This window comes from Apium graveolens, chromosome 9 (assembly GCF_009905375.1).
Source record: "Apium graveolens cultivar Ventura chromosome 9, ASM990537v1, whole genome shotgun sequence".
Classification (NCBI taxonomy): Eukaryota; Viridiplantae; Streptophyta; class Magnoliopsida; order Apiales; family Apiaceae; genus Apium; species Apium graveolens.
In genome coordinates, this window is record NC_133655.1 from 163,487,219 (window position 1) to 163,504,864 (window position 17,646).

At 37.2% G+C, this 17,646-nt stretch overlaps 1 non-coding gene across 1 annotated transcript; it reads left to right on the forward strand.

Annotated features, from left to right (window-relative positions):
- The first annotated feature begins 385 nt into the window (after positions 1–385).
- LOC141688124 (small nucleolar RNA R71) lies at positions 386–492 on the forward strand. The gene has a single exon (XR_012561587.1). It is a non-coding gene; the product is annotated as a small nucleolar RNA R71 (small nucleolar RNA).
- The last annotated feature ends 17,154 nt before the right edge of the window (positions 493–17,646 follow it).

Consider the following 17,646-nt stretch of genomic DNA (forward strand, 5'->3'; position numbering starts at 1 on the left):
CAATGATCGCTGAAAATTGCTCACGAATTGAGCCGATTCACTAGAAATGGCACACTGATCAGTCTCATGGGCACCAACATAAAGCTCGCAGACACTAGAGATTTGATTTACTCCATAATTAGCCAATGTGTCCACCTTCATAGTTAAAGCCTTCAATTGGGCAGCGATAGCAGTTGCTGCGTCCAACTCCAGAATTCCTGCAGCTTTCCCTTGAGTCAGTCTCTGGGAAGGATTCTGGTATTCAATTGCAGCCATCAGTTCAATAAATTTATAAGCTTCATCATAGCTTTTAGCCCACAGGGCTCCTCCTGATGCTGCATCAAGCATGGGCCTAGAAGTAGGACCCAATCCATTATAGAAACAGTTAATAATCATCCAATCAGGCATGCCATGGTATGGGCACTTCCTTAGCGTCTCCTTATATCGATCCCAAGCCTCACACGGAGATTCTCCAGTTTGATACGCGAACAGGGTAAGAGCATTCCTGATTGCAGCAATCTTCGCCATGGGGAAGAATTTAGTGAGAAACTTTTGAGCAAGATCTTCCCAAGTGGTGATAGACCCTGCTGGTAGAGAATGTAACCAGCACTTAGCTTTGTCCCTCAGAGAGAATGGGAAGAGTCGTAGCTTAATAGCATTCTCAGTCACATCGTTGAATTTGAAAGTGTCGCGGATCTCGATGAAATCCCTGATGTGCATGTTGGGGTCTTCAATAGGAGAACCCCCAAATTGAACTGAGTTCTGTATCATCTGGATCGTGCTTGACTTGATCTCAAAAGTGTTAGCCCTGATGGTTGGCCTGATGATACTTGACTGAATGTCATTAATCTTAGGCTTAGAATATTCCATCAAAGCCTTCAGATTTTCTGCTTGATCTCCCATCGCTACTACAACTGGTTCTTCGACTTTCTCTTCTTCTTCTACCTTCTTTTCTTCCTCAAAAACTTCTTTCTTGGCTTTATCCAGTGTTCTCTTACGAGTACGCGAACGCGTATGCATACACCCTCGCTAGAGTACCTGAAACAAGACAAGGAACAAATAAGTAACAATGTCCGAGTCAATGAACTTTAACGACCACTGATGGAAAGCACATAAACTATAAATTAATATTGCAGTCCCCGGCAGCGGCACCAAAAACTTGTTAGTCGCTAAACACGTGGTAATAATACACGTAAGTATACGAAAACCAAATAGGGGAGTGTGAAGGTGGGTAAGATTGGTGAGGGACAGGGTGAACATCAAAGAAACCCTAAGAATAAGGTTGGAGAGATGAGTGAATCCTAGCTTAGCCACACTGTAGTTTCCCAACAAATTGTAGTGACTAATAAGGACATTAGCTCATTACTAGTTGCATCCTCCCAAAAGGATGTAACTATTGAACAAAGATCTCAGCCAAGAGCACATGCCAAAAGGGTAAAGGACAGAAGCTCACCCCAAACCTATACTAGAAAGAAGAAATCTAAACACATTGGGGATACACAGGGTGCACATACAGTGCCTACTACAGTCAAAGACTCAGTACATGCACCTTCTCAAAGTCAGTTTGATGTGGCTCCTGTAAATGTGGAGTCACAACCAAAATCTTTGATAATTGAAGCACCTCACACACAAAACTCTCCCACAAATTCTCTGGATGTGGATATGATTCACACATCAAATCCTGATTCCCCTTCTTTAACTCTGTTGGGGAAGCCAAAATTCAGTGCAAGTGAGCATCATTTTCTAGATGATTTGTTGGCTCACTTTCCAATTCTTTCAGTAACTATTGAGACTTTTATGCCTAAATTATCATCAATCTGCACAGAGTCCATAATAGTTTCTACTCCAAACTCTATCATTTCTTCTATTCCGATGAATATTGTTCATCCATCGGCTAGTGATTGTATCCCCATGGATGTGCCTAACAGCAGTCATCCGTCGGCTATCCTAACTACTAACCCCATGGATGTTAGTCATTGTTAGTCGCTAACCACACGCTAATAATACACGCAAGTATACGAGTTCACAAGTAGTATACAATCTTTTCTAGTTCGTTCCCACAGAGACTGTATTGGTTAACTATTTAATTTACGCACCTAAGCAACAATGTATGGTTATTATCCAATGCTAAGACGAATAACAATTTGAGATTGTTTATAACTAAAAATCAAACTAATAATTATAAATACGAGAATAAGATTGACTGTATTCATATATATGATAAACATGGGATTCTAACTTCATTAAATACTTCATCCAATAGCCTTATTATTCTTAACCTTAGCATGCAATGGTGATGATACTAATCAGATAACACGAAACTGATAAATGCCAACTTTTGTTGCACGAGTATCATTCTACCAGACATCCACAAAAGAGATAGAAGCTGAATATGCACCAATTATATTGAGACCCTATATGTCTATAGAATTTGACAACATAAAGGTTTAAGCACAAGTTATCTATCTTGATTACATAGGGCAAGTAAGATGCTTAAAATTACCCACGAATCATGCATGACACATACATGAACCTATGCTAGCATGGCAAGTTCTAAATCCTTAAATTCACTTTCGCTTCATTAAGAATTAACACACTATCTTATAAGTTCACGACGCTCATAAGACGAATATGCACAACCAATACTAGAATATCATACAATCACCACAAACTAAGGCATCAAACAATTTAACTAAAGAAATCCATAAATAAATCTGATGGAACCCCACGATAACGATTATCCCATAATCGGACTCATCATCAACGTGGGTTTCGATGAAAACATGATATAGGACGAATAAATAAACCAAGTACACACAAGAGTATAGGTTCAACAAAAAAGAAACAAGCATCCAATTTACAACTTAAAATAAAGATTCCCTAGAATAAACTAGATCGTCTTCGCCTTGTTGAATTGTGATAAAGGTCTCTTGTCGTCTTCTCCTTCCACTCTGGTCCGTCTCTTACTTCATATATTATGAAAAACGACCTAATATGAATATATATAGCAACCCTAAACAATCTGGAAGCCTTCCCTTTTAGAATTGTAGTAGAAACAGGATTCTGAAATTCGGTCTCGGCGCACTATCACAGCGCTGCATTTCTGGAACCCCGGCGCGGCCGCGAGCTATCACAGCTCGGATGCACCGTCCTTCTGGGAAAAACTCAGATTTCTTCTTAAATCTTGCTGCTTCGAGCCGGCTTTCCACGAGCTTTTATTCCAACACCACCTGGACACCAAATTAGCACCAAAATAATGCTAATTCATCTGATTACCTGAGTAATGCCTAAAATGCAAAAATACTAGAAAACACATTAAAACACTTAACAACTTGAGTACAAATACACCAATTCAAAGCTTATTAGAGCATAATAAAGTGTCATAAATGCCACTCAATACTCATCTGTCGGTACTCACTACACAAGCTAAATTTTCAACAATTTTTACAAGTATAGATGCTCTAGTTATTGTACAATCACTTCTAGGATTGAGGGAAGGGAGTGAACAGAGTGAGAGGATGAGTTGCTCTCAAGCAAAAGGAGAGGAAACGAGAAAATTTATGCAGGTTATTTCTTCCATCCTGGAAAAAGTGAGTAAGGGGAGTTCCACCTTAGTTGGTGAAAGTGAGGGTGTGAGGGTGCTGAGCCAAGGGGAGCCCTTGATGCAAAAAGAGAGAGAAAAAATAAGAGAAAAACAGGTACAGAAGAATGGGAAGAGCCCGTTGTAAGTGAGTTAATGGATGTCAATGAGGCTGAAAAAATAGCTAATTCATCAAGAATATCAAGCTGTCTTAGACTCTGTTTCTTATGAAGCTGAGACATTTACTCACCCTATTTTAACATATCAAGTGCTAGCTAAACAGTTAAATGTGGCTGCTAAAAGGATCCTAAATTTGGTGCATACTACTCCTCTATGTAAAGGGCTAAGGATGCCATCACAACCATGCCACCCAAAGCTAATGATGATGTTGATTATCCATCTGGTGGCTTTGAAGACATATTTGGGGATGAAGATGATGATGAAGAAGGGTTTATGGATATAGGGGGGGAAACAAGCCCTAGCTCCAGTTCCAACACTCCATCGTTGGTGTTTTCCAAGGAATTTGATGAGCAGCATTTGAAGTCTACCATCTTCCACATCATTCAATAAACTCAGACAGCTCTTCAAGTCACAACCAATGCCAACACCAAGAAGCTTCTTCAAGCACATCTCAACTCTCTCCAACTGCACAAAATTCAGTCTCTTCAACACAATCAGGATGTCACTGCCATTAAAACTGAAATAGATCAAGTCAAGTATGATGTTTCTGAGAGATTGGATGCCAAGTTTCCCCACACAACCATGCTTATCATAAACATACAACTTAGGAAAAATACTGATCTAGCCATCAAGGTAGACTCCTTAGATACAAGACTCAAAGCACTGGAAGCATTTCTAACTACAATCCATCTACATCAGGCTCAACAGACTCAACTCCTGCAGAAACTGGTGGCTACACAACTCCCTACTTCTACTCAACTTGATGCTAACAAAAAGGGGGAGGAAGAAGATTCCATTATCCCAGTTAGTCAAGGAAAGTCAACTAGTGAGGGGGAGCAAGTGCTAAATATTCAAGTCAGCAAAGTAATTGTGCCAACAATTGCTTTCACAAAGCCACCGGCCTTAGAAAGCATTAATCTAATCAAATTAGCAGCTGCCAAGTTGAAGTCAAAGGAACATTTCAAACAAATTGATGTAGCAGCTGTTGAACAAGCACTAGATGCACAGTGGCAGAAGCTTGGTGAAAACATCAAGGAAAAGTTTGGACAAATAGACAAACCGGATAAGATCTTTCATCACTCATATCAAGTCAAGCAAATTTTAGTGAATGAAATGAGTCTGGGTAACATGGAAAAGGGCCAACCTTCATGCAAAAAGTCTCCAAAAGCCAACTTGGTTTTGAAGCCGAAAAGAAACTACCCAAAGTCATATGACAAAAATCCCTTGGATCTTATATTTGAGACTCCAAGGCCAGATGAAAAGAAGCTGTTGGCAATGTCCATTGCATTCTTCAAAGATCCAACTGATCTGTTCTAAAGAGAAGAATTGCCAAGATCTACAGGAATGGGAAAGAAATTTTTGTGGTGGCTGGAAACTCTCAGTTTGCAGAAGCTAAGAACGAAGAAAATGGGAGAATTAAGCAAGAAAAGAAGCAAGCTGCTTTAGATGCTAAAAAGCTTAAATAAAAGAAAAGGCAAGCTGTTATATTAACCAAACTCCAAGCTGTGAAAACTGCATATGAGATTTCTGAAAAGTGACCCGTGGTATCTAAAGTTCAGGATCAGAAAATGCTCAAGGAACCTCAACAGACAAAGAAGCCAAGATACAAACAAAGAATCAAAAGAAAATCCGGACTTCAGTGATGAGGAAATGGAAGATTACATTCCCAACCAGTCTACATCTACAACTCAAACATCTAAGCCATCTGTGGTGCACAATGAATTTGAGATGGATCCTACAAGGAACTTTCATGGTGAGCCAATAGTTCCTAAAGATGAACCAATAGACTGGGATAGTTTGCCTCTTCATGGGCTCAATATACCAATCTTCAACAAGTTAAAGAAGACAAAGACAAGAGCAATCAAGAAGGTCAAGCATGTGAGACTCAAAACCAAAACTCAATCAACTGTCAACAAGGTAGATCTTCTATATATCAACAACATCAAGGAATTTTCATATATAAATCTTCACAATGATGAGCTAGAAGAAATAAGAGCAATTGATGCTCATAGAAATCTCCCTGAAAGACTAGTGTTCAAATACAAGGCTGGTAAAAAGTTCATATGGCCCCTTCACAGGATTCTTCAAGAAAGCTGTTCTGTTCTGATAAAAATCTTCTCATCCTTCAAGAAAGATTTTGGATTCAATGTGACTGCCAAGAGAATGATTCTAAAGAAGATAAAAGAACTAAGGAGTAGTAAAGCCTTAAATACACTCCCAAGGAATCTAACAATTCCCTTCACAGGAAACAGAGTGCACTTGAGGCCTTAGTGGCTGATGAAATTCAAGGATGAAAAGGGTGTTAGGAGATTCTTCAGACTGGAGGACCAATTGAGCATCTCAAGCAATGAGACTCTATTATAAATGCAAGAAAAGCTGGATCTATCAAATTCTGAAGAACTTGAATTTCAAAGATAACTCCAATACCAAATAGAAGAAAATAACAGGAAGCTTGGGAAGAAATCAAGACAATCAAGGAGATAGAACAAATCTGCTCAGACTAGAGGATCACCTTGAAAATGATTGTGAGAACTCTTTGTACACTTTACTTTGTTCAATTTTCAAATAAATTGTAGCACTTACTAGTTTTATCTACCATAATTCAATCTGTACATTTAGGGTGTTTTGTTATCATCAAGTTTCTCTTAATTTATGGCTATAATTCCAGTAAACATAAATTAGGGGAGATTGTTAGAAATATGTTGTGAACTTGATGATAAGTTAAACAAAACACCTTAGTAGATTTAACTTAGTGTTTTGTAGCTCTCGATGGATGCTCTACAATAGTCCCGACGGATGAACTTTATAGTCTTGACAGAAGACATCTGAACATCCATCGAGAGTGTAGCTTATGTAATAATAAGTCTTGTAGCACATATCTGCAAATAACAATGTATTAGTTGAGTAGATTTTGTAGGATTCTTTAAATCATGTTGACTACTAGATTGATATACAAAATATGGTGACTAATTATAAATATAAGATGTCTTGTAATTTTGTATAAGTGAAATAGAGTTAAGTGGTAGAAAGGCTCCCGATAAATGATCTACAAAGGCTCCCGACGGATGATCAACAAGGAAACCGACGGATGACCAACATAGTCCCGGCGGATAATCAAATTCAAAATAGTTGTTGACAGTGACAACACAGTCACATGAGTCGGGTGTTTGCAAATGGAATGTGGCAGCCTAATTGCAGGATTTAGAGAACAAAGAAGCATTACCATTACCATGCAAATATGAAGATATTCAAAGATGCTGGACATTGTAATGGAGCATCATGAAATCAGACTAGAAATAATTATGGTTTACTTCTTTGTCTTTTTATCATGTAACTTGGTAGTATATAAACCAATTATAGAAAGTAGAACAAATAACTAAGAAAGCTAGAATTATTTTCAGAGAGCCAGAAAAAGCTGTATTTGTTAAGCATCTCTTTGTAATTCTGCAAGCTCACTTGTAAGCAGTTGTGTGCTATTCAAGCATCATAGAGTTCTCATCTTTATATATATATATATATGTATCTGGTGGATAAGTTCAAATCCACCAGAATAAAGCCTTGTGTTTTATTTCTTTATGTTTGATTTTTACATTCCTAAATACAGAAAAATCTACACAGTTATATTATTTAGTAAGAACACTTTTAAAATTAGAAAAAGAAACCAGAATTACATTCAACCCCCCTTCTGTAATTCTTGTTGCATCGTTTGGGAATAACATATACATTAGTTGTAAAGGATGAACAACTTACCAGAAGGTTGGGGGTGTACAATGGCGTAGGATTAAGGTCCGAGAAACTTCAAATCAACGACGATTAAGGAAACATGAAGAGAATAAGGAAACCAATGTTAATCTTTCTCTTGAATCGGAAAAGCTTGGGCGCAGTCAAAGCGTACAAAACAAGAAGAAGAATGAGGTCAAGAGAAAGTGCCTCAATGTTATCTTTGGAGGACCTCACCATGTGGAAAATACTCATTAACTCACTGATGACCATGCGAAAAAACAGGAGAATCTCTCCCATCGACACAAAGAAGGGTTGAAAGTACTACCATCATAAGGAGAGAAGCAAATTATGATGCAATAGTGATAAGAGTCAATATTGGAACAGTAAGTGTCCGACGAGTGTTCATCGATAATGGAAGCTCTGTTAATGTTCTCTAATATGGCGCATACAAGAAGCTAGGTCTGCGAGATCAAGATATGAAGAAAGAAGAAAGCTACTGAAAGGCATATGTCATAGCCTATTTGTTTATTCGAGGATTTAACTCAACTCAAATAAGGATGTAACAAGTAAATAGTGGTCCTCTCGTCAGAGAGATCTCTCAGAGTAACATATGTCAAAGGATTAAGTAACATTGTTCTCCTACAGCCTTGATGACTTAATTCACTGGAAGAAGCTCAAGAAATTGATCAAGCCTCAGTGATATAAATCAAGATTATGGATTTAATCAAGTGACATAGATCTCGTCAGGGTATCAATTAATTATAAGGATTTAGTCTGAAGAAAATCAAGAGTATCAAGGTCAAGGCATGAAGAAACGTCACGGAAGTTAGTCACTCATGAACCAGACAGTACATCGAGTGTCAACATTGAAGTGGTAGAATTGATTCATAATTGACAGTGATTTTCAGAAGATTTTCAGAAGAATGGTTGCTGCTCAAGATTAGTATTAATTCTCTATTAATTAATTAAGTCATATAATTTAATTAAGAGAATAAATTAAATCTGCAAAGATTAATTTATTGATTAATTGAATTAATTGATTAATTAATTCAGAATTATTATTTGATTAAAATCTGTTTTAATCCAGTAAGACTATCTTTTGTATTAGCAAGACAATCGGTATGACAATCAATAGTCATACCGAAAGTCATGCTAGTGCATTTAGATTGTCTTGCCGAAAGTCCTATCAGTTCAATTGATAGTCCTACCGAAAATCTTACCAGTTCAAAGGATTGTCATGCTGAGCTAAATGGATTGTCTTGCCAATTAAAATCACAGGATTCAATATAAAGCAGAGCAGCTATTTTTCAAAGTAGAGCAGAGTATTGAATATCAAATTCAGCATAACACAGAACAAAAGAAACCTGCAGAGAACTTATTGCAAATTCACAGATCATTTATTTCTAGTATTTATTGTTAAATCTAATCCACTAGAAATCCTTTTCTTGTTCTTGTGTAACTATCTAGCGGATCGAAATCCCTATAACTTAATCTCAAATCGCTTTTAGCATTTGATCTTTTTATTGCAAAAATAGAAAAAGTTCATGTCGAATTTATTCTAGATTTGTAATAATTGATTTGAGATTAATCCCTTGTAAACGATACCGTTGTTGTAACACCTTTCAAGTTTAATAATAGTTTTATTTAACTTGAATTTTGTTTCACTTTTTTATTCCGCATTTTATTCGATTAAACGGTATTATTTGTATTCAACCCCCCTTCTACAAACATATTGAGACCTAACAATTGGTATCAGAGCCTTCTGATTAACGAATAAATCAAGATCCTAGACTTTTGTAATTCTTTCACTCCTTGAATTTTTATTTACTCAAAAATTCATTATGACTACACAAAAAGTTGGAACTGTTAAAATTCCACTATTCGATAAAGAAAATTATGTTATGTGGAAGAAGAAGATGCTATTGTTTTTACAAGTAGCAAATTCCAAATATCTGGAAGTGTTAAAGAAGGGTCCTAAAATTCTGATGGTTATTGAACCAGAGGTAATAGAAAATGATGTGGTGATTACCAAAGCAAGAACTTATGTGAAAGATCCTGAGGATTTTTCTCCTGCTGAAAAAGAAGAAGCCTCCTTGGATGCTAGCCTTCAATTAATTTTAGTAGATTCCCTTGATCCCTTGATGAATAGACATGTGATGAACTGTAAAGATTCCAAACACATCTGGGAAACTATTGAGGTTATTAATGAAGACATAGAGGAAGTTAGGGAGAACAAGTTAGAAATCCTAACCTCTGAGTATGAATACTTTAAATCCAATCCAGGAGAAGGAATCACTGAAGTGTTTGAAAGGTACAATGCATTGATCAACAACCTGAACATTAATGGTAAATAATATTCCATCAGGGAGGTCAACAAAAAGTTCCTTTTAACACTGCCAACTCATCTCGAACATAGAATCACTGCCATAAGAGAAGCAAGAGATCTGAGTGAGATTTCTTTGGAAAGGCTCTATGGTGTGTTAAAGACTTATGAGTTGGAGCAGATTCAGCAGAAGGAAGTTTACGGGAAAGGAAGAGTGGTCAGCACGTCTACTGCTCTAGCAGCTGATGAACAACAACAACAACCACAATATCAACAACAATCTCAACAGTCAGAAAGAATGGTACAGTCTTCCAAGGTTGAAGAAAATGTGATAGTAGCAAAATTTGATCTTCCTACTACAAATCAATCAGGAGATGATTTTTATTCCTTGGAAGAACTGGAGCAATTGGAGGATGAGTCAATGGCCCTGATTGTCAAGAGATTCTCCAATGTCAGATTCAAGAGGAATCCCAAGTTCAAGTACAATTCCAACTACAACAGGTTCCAGAAAGGTGGATCTTCATCCTCTAACATCAGCAGTGGTGGGTACAAAACAGGGATGGTTGATCGAACTTTCAAAACAGGGATGCTTCAACTGCAATGAGTTGGGACACTTTGCCACAGAATGCAGGAAGCCAAAACAAGTTAGGAAGGAAGAACTCTTACGATTCTAATCAGAAGAGTAAATCTAAAAGGGCTTACCTGGCAAAGGGAAGAAGCTGGGATGATACTGACAGTGAAGATGAAGAAGTTGGGAATCTTGCTCTCATGGCTAGTGATGCAAACACCTCATCGTCAAGAAAAGAGGTAAAATTTACTAATGCTGAATTAGTTTATCATCTAGGAGGTTCCTTAGATTGTGCTCGTCGTGATAATGAAATGTTAAATCAACAAATCAAAGACCTTGAGAAAGAGGTCAATGAATTAAGACTTGTGCACATTAATCAAGATAAATTAAAAGAACAAGTATCTTTTCTAGAGAATAGAGTTGACTGTTATAGACAACTCGAAACTATTCTCAAAGACAAGATCACCGGTCTTGAGGCTAAGGTTAAAGCTTACTTTAATTCTTGTTCGAAGTCTAAAGAGTTTTACAATAAGTAAGATGTTAATCAAACATCTGGAATATGTTATGATTACAATGTTGCTATTGGAAAATTAGGCATAAACTCCCCTTCTCATGTCTGTGCTAAAGGCAGGGAAGTACCACATGTGCTTAAGAGTGTTGATGAACCCCTCTATAAAGAATCAATTGCTGAACCATTTGATGAGACCTCATTTATTATTCAAGAAGAAAACTGTGCTGAAGATCATGCTGATGAGAAAGCTGTTTCCAAGTCAAGTGTGTCAAAGGTTCCAGTCAAAGTTGTGAAAGCAACTGAGACTAACTCAGACACACATGAGTTGGATAACACAAATGCCATGTCTATCATGTATAAGTTGCCTATTGTTAATCCCTCATAAAGCATGTGGTGTTCCTGATTGTATGTCCTGTGCTTTTAATGTGATGTATGCTTATTTTAATGGTAAACATGTTTCTAATGATAAGACTACTCCTCATCAGCATGTGAATAATAGGAAGCATGATAGGTCTAAGACTGCTAGTCCTCCTAAAGCTAGAAAGGAGACATTTGTGCCTAAACCTAAACAGAAATTTGTCAAGGCTGTTCACAAGGTTAAATGTCCAGTCATTGAGAAAGTTGAAAACATTAAAATTAAGAATGTTGTTTTGCCTGATAAAGGCCAATTTTACAAGTATGCCGGACCCAGCCAAGCTTGGGTTTCGAAGAAGGTCTAATCCATTTGTATTGCAGGGCATTAAACAGGTACAACCGGTAGTGTGGATTCTTGACAGCGGATCGTCAAGACATATGACCGGAGATAGAGCACTGCTATCAAATGTGGTTGAGAAAGCTGGCCCAGTGGTTACCTTTGGAGATAACAGCAAAGGTTTAACTGAGGGATATGGATGTTTGCTAGCTGGAAATGTTATCATTGAAAATGTGTATGTTGTGCAAGGACTTGAACACAATCTGCTTAGCATTAGTCAGTTCTGTGACAATGGCTACAATGTTTTATTCGACAAGCTGAAGTGTCAGATTCTGCACAAGAAAAATGAAAAACCCTCCTTGATGGGAATCCGGAAAGGAAATCTGTTTGTAGCTGACATGAACTCTGGAAGCAATCCTGAAGTCAATTGTTTCTATGCAAAGGCATCGTCTGATGAGAGTTGGCTATGGCACAAGAGACTTTCTCATCTCAATTTCAAAACAATGAATTCTCTTGTCAAAAGAGAATTGGTCAGAGGTCTGCCTCAGCTGGAATTCTCCCCAGAAGGACCGTGTGAGGCTTGCCAGAAAGGAAAGTCAAAGAAAGCAAGTCACAGAGGTACTGACACATCCTCCATAACTGGTGTGCTGCAATTATTGCACATGGATTTATTTGGACCAGTTAATGTCCTTTCGATGTCAAAGAAGTGTTACTGTCTTGTGATAGTTGATGACTATTCCAAGTATACGTGGGTTTTATTCCTTCACTCTAAGGATGAAACACCACAAGTTGTGATTGATCATATCAAGTTGATCGAGTAAGATTCTAATGTCCCTGTTAGAGCAATAAGGTCAGATAATGGAACAGAATTCAAGAATTCACTTCTCAATGGATTTTGTACAGACAAAGGGATTACCAGATAATTTTCAGCTCCTAGAACCCCTCAGCAAAATGGAGTGGTAGAAAGGAAAAATAGTACATTGATTGAAGCTGTAAGAACGATGTTAAGTGAATCAGGTCTTCCAATGTACTTTTGGGCTGAAGCTGTCAATACTGCATGTTATACTCAGAATCGAACTCTAATCAACAAATACTTCATGAAAACTCCTTATGAGATTTTGAATGAACAGAAACCTTCTATCAAATACTTTCATGTATTTGGTGCCAGATGCTTCGTACTCAAGGATGAAGATGATCGTCGTGGTAAATTCGAGGCAAAGGCATATGAGGGTATTTTTGTTGGATATGGAAGAAGATCATACAGGGTGTATATCATTGATCAACACACAGTAACTGAAAGTGTCAATGTTACATTTGATGACACTAAACTCCCTAGTATCCAAATTGAAGATCCTTCTGAGAAACTGAAGTTTGATGATATGTCAGATTCAGAATCTGAACATGATCAAGAACCTGAGGTTGTTGCTGGTGAAGAACCTGTTAATCATGATGATACTCAAGGTAATGGTGATGGAAACTTTGGCAACAATGGAGATACCACTGCTACTGACGGAGGATCTTCAAGTCAACATGGCAACAACTCAGGGGGAAATGCTGAAGGATCAACTAGTAGGATACAACATCCTAATGAATTTCAAGGCGAATCATCAAGATCAAATATTCCAAGACAGACTGTCTGGAATAAAGCTCATCCTTTTGAGTTGATTATTGGTGATCCAGATGTTGGAGTCAGAACTAGACGTGCTACTCAAAATGAGTGTCTGTTCTCAGGATTTCTTTCTGAAATGGAACCTAAGAAGATTGAGGAAGCACTAACTGATCCAGATTGGGTGATTGCTATGCAAGATGAACTCAATCAATTTGAACATCAACAAGTCTGGAAACTGGTACCTAGACCTACACACAAGAAAGCTGTTGGTACTCGGTGGGTATTTAGGAATAAACTAGATGAAGATGGTGTGGTTACAAGAAACAAAACAAGACTGGTAGCTAAAGGGTATTCTCAAGCTGAAGGCATTGATTATGATGAAACCTATGCTCCAGTGGCTAGACTAGAGGCCATCAGGATATTTCTAGCATTTGCAGCATTCTCTAACTTTAAAGTTTATCAAATGGATGTCAAGAGTGCCTTTCTGAATGGAAAGCTAGATGAAGAGGTATATGTAGAGCAACCTCCTGGTTTTGAAGATCCAGATCATTTGGATTTTGTCTACTTTCTTTTCAAGGCTATTTATGGACTCAAACAGTCTCCGAGAAAATGGTATGACACTCTCTCTGAATTTCTTATTGAAAATAGCTTTATTAGAGGTGTCATAGACAAAACTCTCTTTTCTAAAAAGCATAAGAATGATACTATATTAGTCCAAGTCCATGTGGATGATATAATATTTGGGTCTACTAATGTTAATCTCTGTAAGAGATTTGCTAAGTTAATGCACAACAAATTTGAAATGAGCATGATGGGAGAGCTGAAGTTCTTTCTTGGATTACAAGTAAATCAAAGGTTAGATGGAACATTTATTTGTCAATCCAAGTATCTCAAGGAACTCCTCAAAAAGTACAATCTAGAGGATTCTGCATCAGCAAGGACTCCGTCAACTACAGCTGTCAAGCTTGAACCATGTGAAAACTCCATTAAGGTAGATGTCACAAGCTACAGAGGTATGATTGGCTCGTTACTCTATCTTACTGCAAGTAGACCAGATATTATGTATACTACATGCTTATGTGCAAGGTTCCAAGCGGATCCTAGAGATATTCATCTCGTTACTGTTAAACGAATCTTAAGATATCTTAAGGGAACACCAAATCTAGGTATTTGGTACCCTAAAGAATCTGTTTTTAACCTTGTTGGATATACAGATTCAGATTACGCAGGAAGTGTTGTTGATAGGAAAAGCACCTCAGGGAGTTGTCAATTCCTAGGTAGCAGACTAGTCTCATGGTACAGCAAGAAACAGCAAACAGTTTTAAATTCAACGGCCGAGGCTGAATATATTGCTGCTGGAAGCTGCTGTGCTCAGATCTTGTGGATTAGGAATCAGCTACGGGACTATGGCTCTGTATTGAACAAAATACCTATTCTATGTGACAATACAAGTGCAATAGCCATCACCAACAACCCTGTGCAGCATACAAGGACCAAGCACATTGACATCAGGTATCATTTTATTAGAGAGCACGTTATGAATGGTATTGTTGAACTATTTTTTGTTCCAACAGAAGAACAAATAGCAGATATTTTCACTAAACCTCTTGATGAATCCACATTTATCAAATTAGTTGGTAAATTGGGTATGTTGAATAGCTTTAGTGATTAAACTTGTGAATATCTGAAATCTGTTCTTGAGTGAATTTACAAATGAATTTTTCATAAATGAAAAATTCATTTGCAAATTTATTTTATCATTTTCCATTATTTCTTGCTTATTTCTATGTAAGTTTTTATTATCTTATCTTTCTGTTTTTGTTAAAAACTGTTTATATTTGGTTTATAAAATATATATATATATTTGTTTGTGTTAATTTGATACTTGAATGACAATGGGCAAGACAATTGAAATTGTCTTGCTGAAAGTCATTTCAGTATATTTATATAAATACTTAATTTATTTTATACTAGAATGACAATCGACAAGACAATTGAAATTGTCTTGCTGAAAGTCATTCCAGTACATATAAGAGTTTATTTTTAATTCAGTTTAATTTTATAACTCGCAAGACAATCGGTATGACTATTGATTGTCATGCCAGTAATAAAATTAATATCAGATATTTTTTTTTGTTTGTTTTATTTTGTACTGGTATGACAATCGGTATGACTATCAGATTGTCATACCAGTTATATTATTACTATTTTTTGTTTTGACTTCTCAAATTGCCTGGTATGACTATCGGTATGACAATCGGTAAGACTATCCCGAATTGACATACCAGTTATCTACTTAAGCTGTTTTTTTCATTCCTTTCTTACTTTTTATTCATTCAGTTCTTGTTTTTTTCAAATTCCATCAGTTTCTTTTTCTCTCTTATTTCTCTCTCTCTCTATTCCATCAAACCACCATCGCAGCTATTGTCTTCCTTGCTCGAGTGTTTACTCAGCAAACAAAAACTTCATTTCTGTTATATACATACACGTATATACATACAGAAGTGCTTCCCATTTTATTGTTTTTATATTTTAATTCGATTTTTTCCTAAAATCAGTTTTTTTTGTGTATTTCAATTTGGTTTTGTGTCTTGTGATTTTGCATATCTGCTTTCGTGAGTTAAGAACTTTAACGAGACACATTACTTTCTAAATTTTTCGGATATAATTGATTTAATTCGAATTATTAATTTTTTTTTAATTCGAATTCTCTTAATTTAATTCTTAAAATTCTGAAAGTGTGTGTTTTATTATTTTTTAAATGGCTCTCAATTTCCAATTTTTTTCACATAATCTTGTTGGTTATTTTAATCCAGATAAATGTGATGTGGAAAAATTTAAGCCGTGGATTAATTTTTTAGCTCTGCTATTAAATCAAATGTGATTTTAAATGTTGATCTGCTCAGACTGATTTGCACAACATCTACTGTGGCCGATGATTTTAAATCTTTTTCATTCACCGTGGCAAACACACAGTATGTTGTTGATGAAACAGTCGTCAATCGAGCGTTAAATTTTCCATTGGACAATTTCTGTAATTTGCCCTCTGAAATGATATTTCAAACTTTTTCCATGCTATTCACTATCAGGGGGTGATTAATTTAACCAATTTATCTAAATCCAATTTGGTTTCTGAATGGGATATTTTCTTCGATACACTTTCTAAAGTGTTTGCTAACTGCACTAAATCCAACTTTCACAACATCACTTCCACTATGCAGTATATTGGTCTTGCGGTTGTTTTCAATCAAAGGATTAATTTTGGCAAACTACTTTTACCCATTCTTCTGAGACGTCTCACTACTGCTTTACGTGATCATTCTACAAATCGTAGGGTCTCGTGCTACTACGCTCGTTTTCTCATGCTCATAGCAGAACATCTTCTCTCACCTGAGCATAAAGCTCTTTTTGCTAACTCTTCAGTAACCGAACCCCCTCCAGTAAGCAAAAAGATTTACACTCGCCAAGACACAACCTTCAAATTCATGCAAGTTCCAGTACTTGTATCTGCTTTTATGGCCACTTACATTCCTTTACCTATCTTCAATCTTCCCGGTCATGAACAACAAGCTCAACCTCCAGTGGTTCAAACCACCCAGGCTAAAACATCAGATGTTCTTCCTCTACAGGTAATAATTCCTCAAACTCAACCTATTCCTACTTCTGTTGAAAGACCCCCAGTGGTTGATAGGACTGACCATGAAGTTGTAGAACCATAGCTTCAATCCCAGGTCATAGAGCCAAACACAGAGCCACAACCTATCTCAACCTCTCCCCCACTGTCTAAAATGTTGCCTAGAAGGTTAGTAGGAAGTAGTATGTTAGTGGATGTGAATGAACCCTCAGCTCTGCCTCCACCCAAGAAAAGAAGAACATTTACTGAGGCATCTGAAAGCCCATCCTTGTCCTCCAAACATGACATGGACTTTGAAATGGCCACTGAACAGTTTCTAGAAACATTCTCTCAACAGGATGAATCTATTAAAATTCGCCATAGGGCCATGGTATCCTGTACTGAGTCAAGCACAATTCCATTACTCACAATGGAAGCATACAGACCAGTAGATGATACTCAGGACACGGAGCGAGGAGTGCACATTGAGTCGGTTACAGTGCCTGCCATAGTTACGGCAGAAGAGCAGTCACATGCTTTTGAGGGAAAATCTGACTCTCAGCCACCTTTAATAGAGTCATTTTCTCCCCTCCCAGATCCAACACCTCTGGCTCCCTCACGGGATTCTCCACTCACAGATTTATCTGGAGAAAGTGGAGGGCAACTCGGTCAATCTATCCCTGAAGCAATTCAGACATCTATTTCACATGAAAAGATAGGTTTGACTGAGGATCGGGACTCGCGAATTCCCATTGCACCACCACTGACCTCTCTTGAAGAGGCTAGGGTGATTTTAAATGTAGGTACAGAAGATCACCATCAGGAAGACTCCTCACGAGTAATTATATTGAGAGATACACAAGCACGTG